Here is an 8816-nt window from a genome sequence, read left to right on the forward strand (position 1 = left end):
TAACTTTTCTTTCTATTTCCAGATTTAGAAACTTTCCTAATTTTTTTAGAAACTAACTTTTCTTTCTATTTCCAGATTTAGAAACTTTCCTAATTTTTATAGAAACTAACTTTTCTTTCTATTTCCATATTTAGAAACTTTCCTAATTTTTTTTATAAACTATTTTTTTTTAGAAACTAATTTTTTTATATATAGAAAGTAACTTTTTTTTCTTTGTTTTGCAGGATCTCAATATAGAAACTTCTAATTTAGTAACCTCTTTCTAATTCTCTCTCTTTTTCTATTTTTAGATTCCTTACTACTTAAGGTTCCTTCCTTTTAAGGGTTAGGTTAGAATTTGAACTTGAGTACTAAGAGTGTTTCATACCCAAGTGGGTCCGTAACGATACTTTATGTCTCTTAAGTGAAGGAGGATTAGTCGAGAGGTTATCTAGCCATCGTAGGGTTAGACACCACTTGAGATCCTCAGAGTCAATTGAAGTGATGACTACCAATCAACCTGAAAATCAACTAGCAACGCAACCGCAACCTCCGGTTGCAGAAGCCCAGGATGAGATCTAGCTGCATCATGCACCCCCACATCATACTTTACGAGACTATTTACAACCGGCGAGAGTGAGCACACCTTTCTGTATGATCTTTCCAGAAAATAGAAAAAATGTAGATATCTTGCCAGGAGTGATCCAACTCCTTCCAAAGTTCCTTGGACTTGAATATGAAATTCCATACCTACACTTGAAAGAGTTTGACCAGATTATAGCCACTTTATATTTTTCTAACATGTCTGCGGACACGATTAGGCTAAAACTCTTTCCTTTCTCCTTGAAAGAAAAAGCTATGACATGGTTGCACTCGCTACGTTCGCGATCTATTGGCACATGGAATGACATGATGAAGGAGTTCATAAAAAAAAATTTCATACCATAAGATGAACACTATTAGGAAGACAATCATGAACTTCGCTCAAAAGGAAGATGAAACATTCTTCGAATGTTGGGAGTGGTTCAAGGATCTTGTCAGTTCATGCCCATAACATGATTTTGAAACATGGCACATAACAAGTGTCTTTCATGACAGACTGACATCTTCCATGCACCAATTTGTCGAGACGATGTGCAATGGGGAATTTATGAACAAAAATGGTGATGAAGTGTGGGATTACTTTGACAAATTCACTGAAACCACACAATCATGTGACATCTCCCCAAGGCCTAGCACCACATCTAAGCCTACTCAATCAAAGGAGAGGGGTAGAATATACTTGTTGAAGGAGGATGATGATATAAATGCTAAAGTGGCCAGTCTCACAAGAAAACTTGAAGCCATGAAACTTAGGAAGAATAAGGGTAGGGAAGTTGTCTGCGGTATTTGTGCGTGCAATATTCATATAAGTGAAAAATTTCCAACAATACTTGCATTTTAATAAATATTGAATGAGCAGTCGAATGCCATAAACAACTACCAAAGGCCTCTCAAATGACTCAATTCGAACACATACAATCCTAGATGGAGAAATCACCCAAATTTTAGTTGGAGGAATGGACAATCAGCTACACCTCAAGGTATCCCTAATCAATTCTTAAATCAAGGGAAACCTCAAAAGGAATTGGTTCAAAACCCTTAAGCCTTACAAGAACTCACAAAGGCCATTCAAAAGATAGACTCACGTGTTATGATTATGGAGAAAGGGATACTTCTAGCTTAACCTATCCCCAACCCTAAACTGCAATAAGGAGTTAGTGAACCAAGCACTTCAAATTCAATGGAGAAAGCTAAGTCTATCACCACTCTTAGGAGTGGGAAGATAGTTGACAAATCTATTCCGATAAGGGCTAAAAAGCCTAATGACCCAGAAGTAAATGAAATTGATAGACCTAGTGATACTCCATATGAGGTAGAACCGGAACTTCAAAGCAAGCCGATTGCTCCATTCCCTTAATGGTTGGTTGCACCAAAACCTATCTCTAACTCTCAAGACATTCTAGAGGTGCTTAAACAAGTGAAGGTTGTTCACCCTAAGTGTAGGGTTGTGAAGTAGTAATAATTTTGGTGAGACCGAGGCGAATCCACAGGGACTAATCTCGTGTATCTATCTAGATGAAGATGTTTATCTAAATCCAAATTGATTGAGAGAGTAATTATGAATTATTTAACTAAAACTTGTAAATTCAAAGGTAGGAAACTAGGGTTTCTAAGGATCCACTTGTAGAGATAAGGGAGATCTATGCTTGATTCATGGACACAACTAGAATCAGAGTCTTATCTTATCCAATTGGAAGATATCTTAGTAAAATCAAATCTGAACTTCCTTTAACCTAATTCTCAATGGATGAGAGGTATGAGATCTGAAAGTGATTCCATCATAAAACCATGCCCAGGAAACAAGGCAAACAATAGGATTTATCAATCCCACATCCAATTATAAGAGAATCATGAAGATTAGAAGGATTCCATCACCCAACCATGCCCATGGGATGATGGTAAACAATGAGATTTCCTAATTTCACAATCTCAATACATGAAAAGAACATACTCAAAGCTATCACAGATCTATTGTAATTTAAGTCACAATAAACCATTAAAAACTGAAAGTATTTCTTAAATATCAAACTAGAATCAAACATACTTCAACTTAAACATGAATCAAAGCAATAGAAAACATCCCATCATGTTAGAAGATTCACCTCTTAGCCCTAGCTAAGAGGTTTGGCCAACCATAAACATTATTGAATTAGAATCTCTTAATAAAAGCATAAAAACAACCAAGTAAATAGAAGAAAAACTCTTGGCGACGGCTTCTCCACGCTTTTGCTCTGCTCCTCAAACCTTATATGATGCCTAGGGGTGCCCTAGGGACCCCTATTTATAGTTTTAAGTCTTAAACTTTTGCACCAAGTGGAAATTTCTGGAAATAGTCTCACACTTACGCAGTCCGTGTAAAAATTGCATAGCCCTCAACTGGTCATGGGACGTCCTCGACCAGTCGTGGGTCGTCCTCGACTAGTCGAGGGTCTCCTTTGACTGGTCGAGCAATATGAAGAATTAAAAGTTTTACATGCTAGAGTTCGAGTTGAGACACCTTCGACTGATAGAGCTTCGACCAGTCGAGCACAATCCAAGACGGGTTGTGCGTAGCCAAGATTGGTCGAGCCGGAGCCAAGACTAGTCGAGAATCACCGAATTCTACTTCAAAACTTCGATTTTCTTCATTCTTGACTTGGTTTGCTTGGATCTTCAGCATATGCATTCTTCATTCTTAGTCTTATAAGATCCATTCTTGTCTTTGGTGATTCTGGAGCATTAAATCCATGCTTTTAACATCCTTTAAAAAAAAAATCCAAGCTCTTGAATTCACCTTTCAACATAAACATGATTAAAATAGAACATTAAGCATTATTATGTTCATAAAACCACGTAATAGATGGGGTCCAATATGTAATATTTGACCCTCAACACAACCAGCATTTTGCTAGTCCCGAGCAAAGTATGCAAAAAAAGAACCTTAATGTGCAATGTTCAAACCTTTTTAAGAAAATGATCTTTTGTGTAATCAAATATGAATGAGTAGACTCAAGATGAGAAATTGAGATTTTGAAGACCTAGAGTTGAATCACATAAGCAATCAATCAAATAAGTCATTTATCCATTAGGTCAGAGCATAGTTCGCATATCAAGTTTTTTTCAAAGTGCTTGATGAAAATACTATTTTTTCATTATGTTAGCCATAGTCATCACTTCAAGATTGGTTGAACACCCAAGTACTGATTCCAAACTTATCCCCTTTTCCTTTTTTTTCCAGTTTTTGATTTTTATATCGACAGTCATTTGTATTTATTCCTCTTCTTTAGACATTACATCCTTTTTAAAGACATTTTTCATTCCCCTCAAAGATGTTGTCATTTTTCATTCTTTATGACCTCTTTGTCAATCTCCTATTTTTTTAACTAGTTCTTTTTCTTCTTTTAAGGTGGATAAAATTCTATAGACTCGGTTTACAATATCTTTCAATGATCACCATGCTAACAATTAGAAAATCTAATACTAATTACCGAAAACAATTTGAATAACATAATATTCAAACTTACTCTTAGTCAATTGAATGTAAGAACCATAAGTGATAGGTTACTTAGTTGCTCCAACTCCAACAATTCAAAATTCGATTTCTATCTTAACATCATACTCAAAATAGTCTTAAATACACAACTTATCACTTTTCAAACAGATAAACAGTGAAATTTTTTTTAAAAATTTGCAAATTTTTCTCAAAACTGAGAAAATACTGATTAGGTTACCTAATCTCCCATCCCCACCCTAAAATCTACATTGTCCTCAATGTAAAACAAAAAAGCATGATTTGCAAAAGAGACAATGTAATTAAAAGAGAGGTGATGGAAAGATAGTATCCGATGAAGAAATTTTGAGGTTTTTTCAAAGGATCTCAGCGTGAAGGTGGTTAGCACAAGAGTTAATCAACCGAAAAGCAAACTATCCTAAACAGCGAAAGCAAACTATCCTAGAACGGTGGAAAGCAGTAAACCGAACTACACCTTTGTCAGACTAAGAGATCAATCTTGATAAACAGGATCATTCAAAGGTATGGGCATGTCCTTTGAATCAAATTTCTCAAAAAATGGCTTTAACTGATGTCTATTTACTTTACAATCATTGTTATTGTTTGGATTTCAAATCTCGATAGCCTCATGAGGATAAATATTGGTAACAGTGAAAGAGTTGGTCCAATGAGATTGGAGTTTGCCTGGAAAGAGATGTAACCGAGAATTATACATGAGGACTTTTTGACTTGGTGTAAATGATTTTCGAAGAATGTGTTGGTCACGAAACACCTTCATCCTCTCCTTGTAAATTCTCGAGTTCTCGTACGCATCATTCCGGATTTCTTCGAGTTCATTTAATTAAAATTTGTGTAGTGAGCCAGCGTTGTCTAAACTAAAGTTCAGTTTTTTTATCGCATAGTAGGCTCTATGTTCCAACTCCACATGCAAGTGGCAAGCCTTCCCATAGACAAGTCTGAAGGGCGTCATTCCAACAAGATTTTTTAAAGCAGTACGGTAAGCCCATAAAGCATCGGTCAATTAGATTGACTAATCTTTACGATCAAGATTAACCATCTTTTTCAAGATGTGTTTGATTTTCCTGTTGGAAATATTAGCTTGCTCACTTGTTTGTGGATGGTATGGAGTACTCACTTTATCGGAGATACCATATTTCTTCATTAAGTTCGCAAATGGCCTATTACAAAAATGTAGGCCTCATCACTAATGATGGCTCAAGGCATTTCGAACCGGGAAAGGATGTTCTCTTTTAAAAACTTAATGACTATTTAATGGTCATTATTTTGGCATAGAATCACTTTGACCCATTTAGTGACATAGTCTACTGCTAGTAGAATGTATAAATTTCCAAAGGATTGGGGGAATGGTCCCATGAAATCGATGCCCCTACAATCAAATACTTCAATGATCAAAATGGGGTTCAAGGGCATCATATTTCGATGAGACAATGCTTCCAATTTCTAACAACGCTCATAAGCTTTACAAAACTCATGAGTGTCCCAACCAGTAGTAACTCCAGTTGGTACGATTAGTAACTCCTTATGACGGTATTCAACTTCCTGTAGTCAATGCATATTCTCCAACCATTAGTAACTCTAGTTGGTATGAGTTCATTATTGGCATTGGTTACGATGGTGATTCCGGACTTCTTAGGAACCACCTGAGTTGGACTCACCCATTGAATATCAGATGTAGGGTATATGATACCCACAACAAATAGTTTAAGAACCTCGACCTTAACCACTTCCTTCATGTTTGGATTTAGTCTACGTTGTGGTTGTCGTGAGGTCTTTGCATTATTCTCTAAATGAATGCGGTGAGTACAAATCAAAGGATCAATTCCTTTGAGGTCCACAATCGACCATCCAAGGGCTCCCTTATGCTCAATAAGAGTAGAAATAAGCATACTCTCTTGTTCTTGCTCAAGGTGGGAAGAAATCACCATCGGGTATGTCCCGTCTTGACCTAAGTAGACATATTTCAAATTAGAGGGCAAAGGTTTTAAGTTAAGCTTCGGTGTCTTGAGGTTAGATGGTAGAGGCACTGCATCTGTTTAGGGTAATTCTTCAAATTATGGCCTTCATCAATTCACTTCAAGTACTAGTATAGTATCCAACATGGTCCCCATCTCCCTAATCATATCCTCATCAAAATTATGGGAGTGGGCCAGATACATCTCTAGAGGGTCAGAGGATAAGGTCAAAAGTGTTCTATCTTCCACGAAAGAGTCAATCATGTTAATGATGTAGAAATCGTCATAATCCTCTAATTGTTTGCTCATTTTGAAGAAAATATTCAACTCCAATGTCATATTCCTGAAAGGCATACTCATGACTCCATTCCTTCAATTAATGATTGCATTTGAAGTGGCAAGGAATGAGCGACCAAGAATGACGAGAATTTGAGTGCTCATGTCCATGATGGGTTGAGTATCCGGGATGATAAAATCTACCGGGTAATAGAATCTATCAACCTGCACCAACACATCCTCGATTATCACTCTCGATATATGGACTGAGCGATAGGAAAGCTGTAATGTGGTCGGGGTTGGTTTTAATTCACCTAAACCCAGTTGCTCGTAGACCGAGTATGGGATTAGATTTGCGTTCGCTCCTAAATCAAGAAGTGGCTCAATGCGGTAATTCCCAATTACACAAGAGACGGTTGGGCTACTGGGATCTTTATATTTATGTGGCATATCTTACTTTAGGATGACATTCACTTTTTCAGTTAAAAATATTTTCTTTCGAATACTTTGCTGTCTTTTGGTCGTTCACAAATCCTTCAGAAATTTGGCATATGAAGGTATTTGTTTAACCGCATCTAATAGAGGGATGTTGACATTCACTTATTTCAGCACCTCTAGAATGTCCTAAGAGTTAGAGAGAGATTTTGGTGTAACCAACCTTTGGGGAAAAGGGGCAATCGGCTTGCTTTGAAGTTGCGGTTCTAATTCTTGTGGAGCAGTGCTATGTTTATCATCGTTGTCCTCTTCTAGCTCCTTAGGCTTTTCAGCCCTAATCGGAATAGTTTTATCAATGGTTTTCCCACTCTTAAGAGTGGTGATATACTTAACTTGCTCCATTTGATTTGAAGAGCTTGGATCACTTATTTCCTATTGCAGTTTAGGATTGGGGAATGGTTGGGTTGGAAGAATCCCTTTTTTTCCAATTTAAATTTTTTATCTCACTCCCTTATATGACCTTTGAAAAGCCTTGAAGGGCTTGCAATATACTTTGAGTGATAAGCTCTTGATTTTGAATATGTTTCCAGACCGGATCCTCTGGAGGTTTCCCTTGATTCCAGAATTGGTTAGGGATTCCTTGAGGAGTAGTAGTTTGTTCATTCCTCCAACTAAAGTTCAGATGATTTCTCCAACTAGGATTGTTTGTGTTAGATCTTGGTCCACTAAAAGGTCTTTGGTAGTTTTTCACGACATTCGATAATTTGTTCAGTGCCTCTCGAAAAGTAGGTATCATTGGGCAAGTTTCAATTACATGTATGTTGCAACCACAGATACCGCAAACAACTTCCTTAGCCTTATCCTTCTTAAGTTCCATGGCCTCAACTTTCCTAGTGAGATTAGCCACTTTAGCATTTATATCATCATCCTCTTTTAGCAAGTGTATCCCACCTCTCTCCCTTGCTTGAGTAGGCTTAGATGTGGAGCTAGGTTTTGGGGTGATGTCCATTGATTGTGCGGTTTCAGCAAATTTGTTAAAGTAATCCCACACTTCATCAATATTCTTATTTATGAACTCCCCGTTGCACATCGTCTAGACGAATTGGTGCATGGAAGATGTCAGTCCATCGCGAAAAAAAGTTATGCTGCACCATGTTTCAAAACCATGTTGTGAGCATGAATTGACGAGATCCTTGAGCCACTCCCAACATTGGAAGAATGTTTCATCTTCCTTTTGGATGAAGTTCTTAATCGACTTCCTGATGGTGTTCATCTTATGGTATGGAAAGAATTTTTTTATGAACTCCTTCATCATGTCATTCCATGTGCCAATAGAATGTGAACGCAGTGAGTGCAACCACATCTTAGCTTTCTCTTTCAAGGAGAAATGAAAGAGTTTCTTCCTAACCGTGTCCTCAGACATGTTAAGAAAGTATAAAGTGGCTATCACCTCGTCAAATTCTTGCAAATGTAAGTATGGACTTTCATATTCAAGTCCAAGGAACTTCAAAAGGAGTTGGATCACTCCTGGCTTGATTTTCATGTTTCATGTATTCTCTGGAAAAATCATACAGGAAAGCGTGCTCACCCCTGCCGGTTGTAGATAATCTCATAAAGTACGAGGTGGGGGTGCTTGATACACCTCATTCTCATCCTGGACTTCCTCAAGCTGAGGTTGAGGTTGTCTTCCCGGTTGATTGACCGATTGATTGGCAGCCATAACCTCAATTACCTTTAAAGATCTCACGTGGTGTCTAATCCTGTGATGGATAGATAACCCATCAACCAATCCTCCTTCACTCAAAAGACGTTGAGTGTTGTCATGGACCCACTTGGGCATGAAACACTCTCAGCCCTCAATTTCAGATTCTACCCTAAACCAAAAAAAAAGAAGAAGAAGAAGAAGAAGGAAATAGAAATCTAAAAATAGAAAGAGAGAGGGACTTAGAAAGAAGTTACCAAATTAGAAGTTCCTAAATTAAGATCCTGCAAAATAAAATAAAACAAGTTAGTTTCTAAGAACAGAAAATAAAAAGTTTCTAGAAAGAGAAAAGGAAAGT

The 8816-nt window shown here is 37.3% G+C and overlaps 2 non-coding genes across 2 annotated transcripts; one reads left to right on the top strand and one right to left on the bottom strand.

Moving 5' to 3' along the window:
- Positions 1 to 934: 934 nt before the first annotated feature.
- On the bottom strand, positions 935 to 1041 carry LOC131226466 (small nucleolar RNA R71). Its single transcript, XR_009161848.1, has one exon. It is a non-coding gene; the product is annotated as a small nucleolar RNA R71 (small nucleolar RNA).
- Positions 1042 to 7916: 6875 nt separating this feature from the next.
- LOC131226489 (small nucleolar RNA R71) lies at positions 7917 to 8023 on the top strand. The gene has a single exon (XR_009161868.1). It is a non-coding gene; the product is annotated as a small nucleolar RNA R71 (small nucleolar RNA).
- The last annotated feature ends 793 nt before the right edge of the window (positions 8024 to 8816 follow it).

This window comes from Magnolia sinica, chromosome 14 (assembly GCF_029962835.1).
Source record: "Magnolia sinica isolate HGM2019 chromosome 14, MsV1, whole genome shotgun sequence".
Taxonomy (NCBI): domain Eukaryota; kingdom Viridiplantae; phylum Streptophyta; class Magnoliopsida; order Magnoliales; family Magnoliaceae; genus Magnolia; species Magnolia sinica.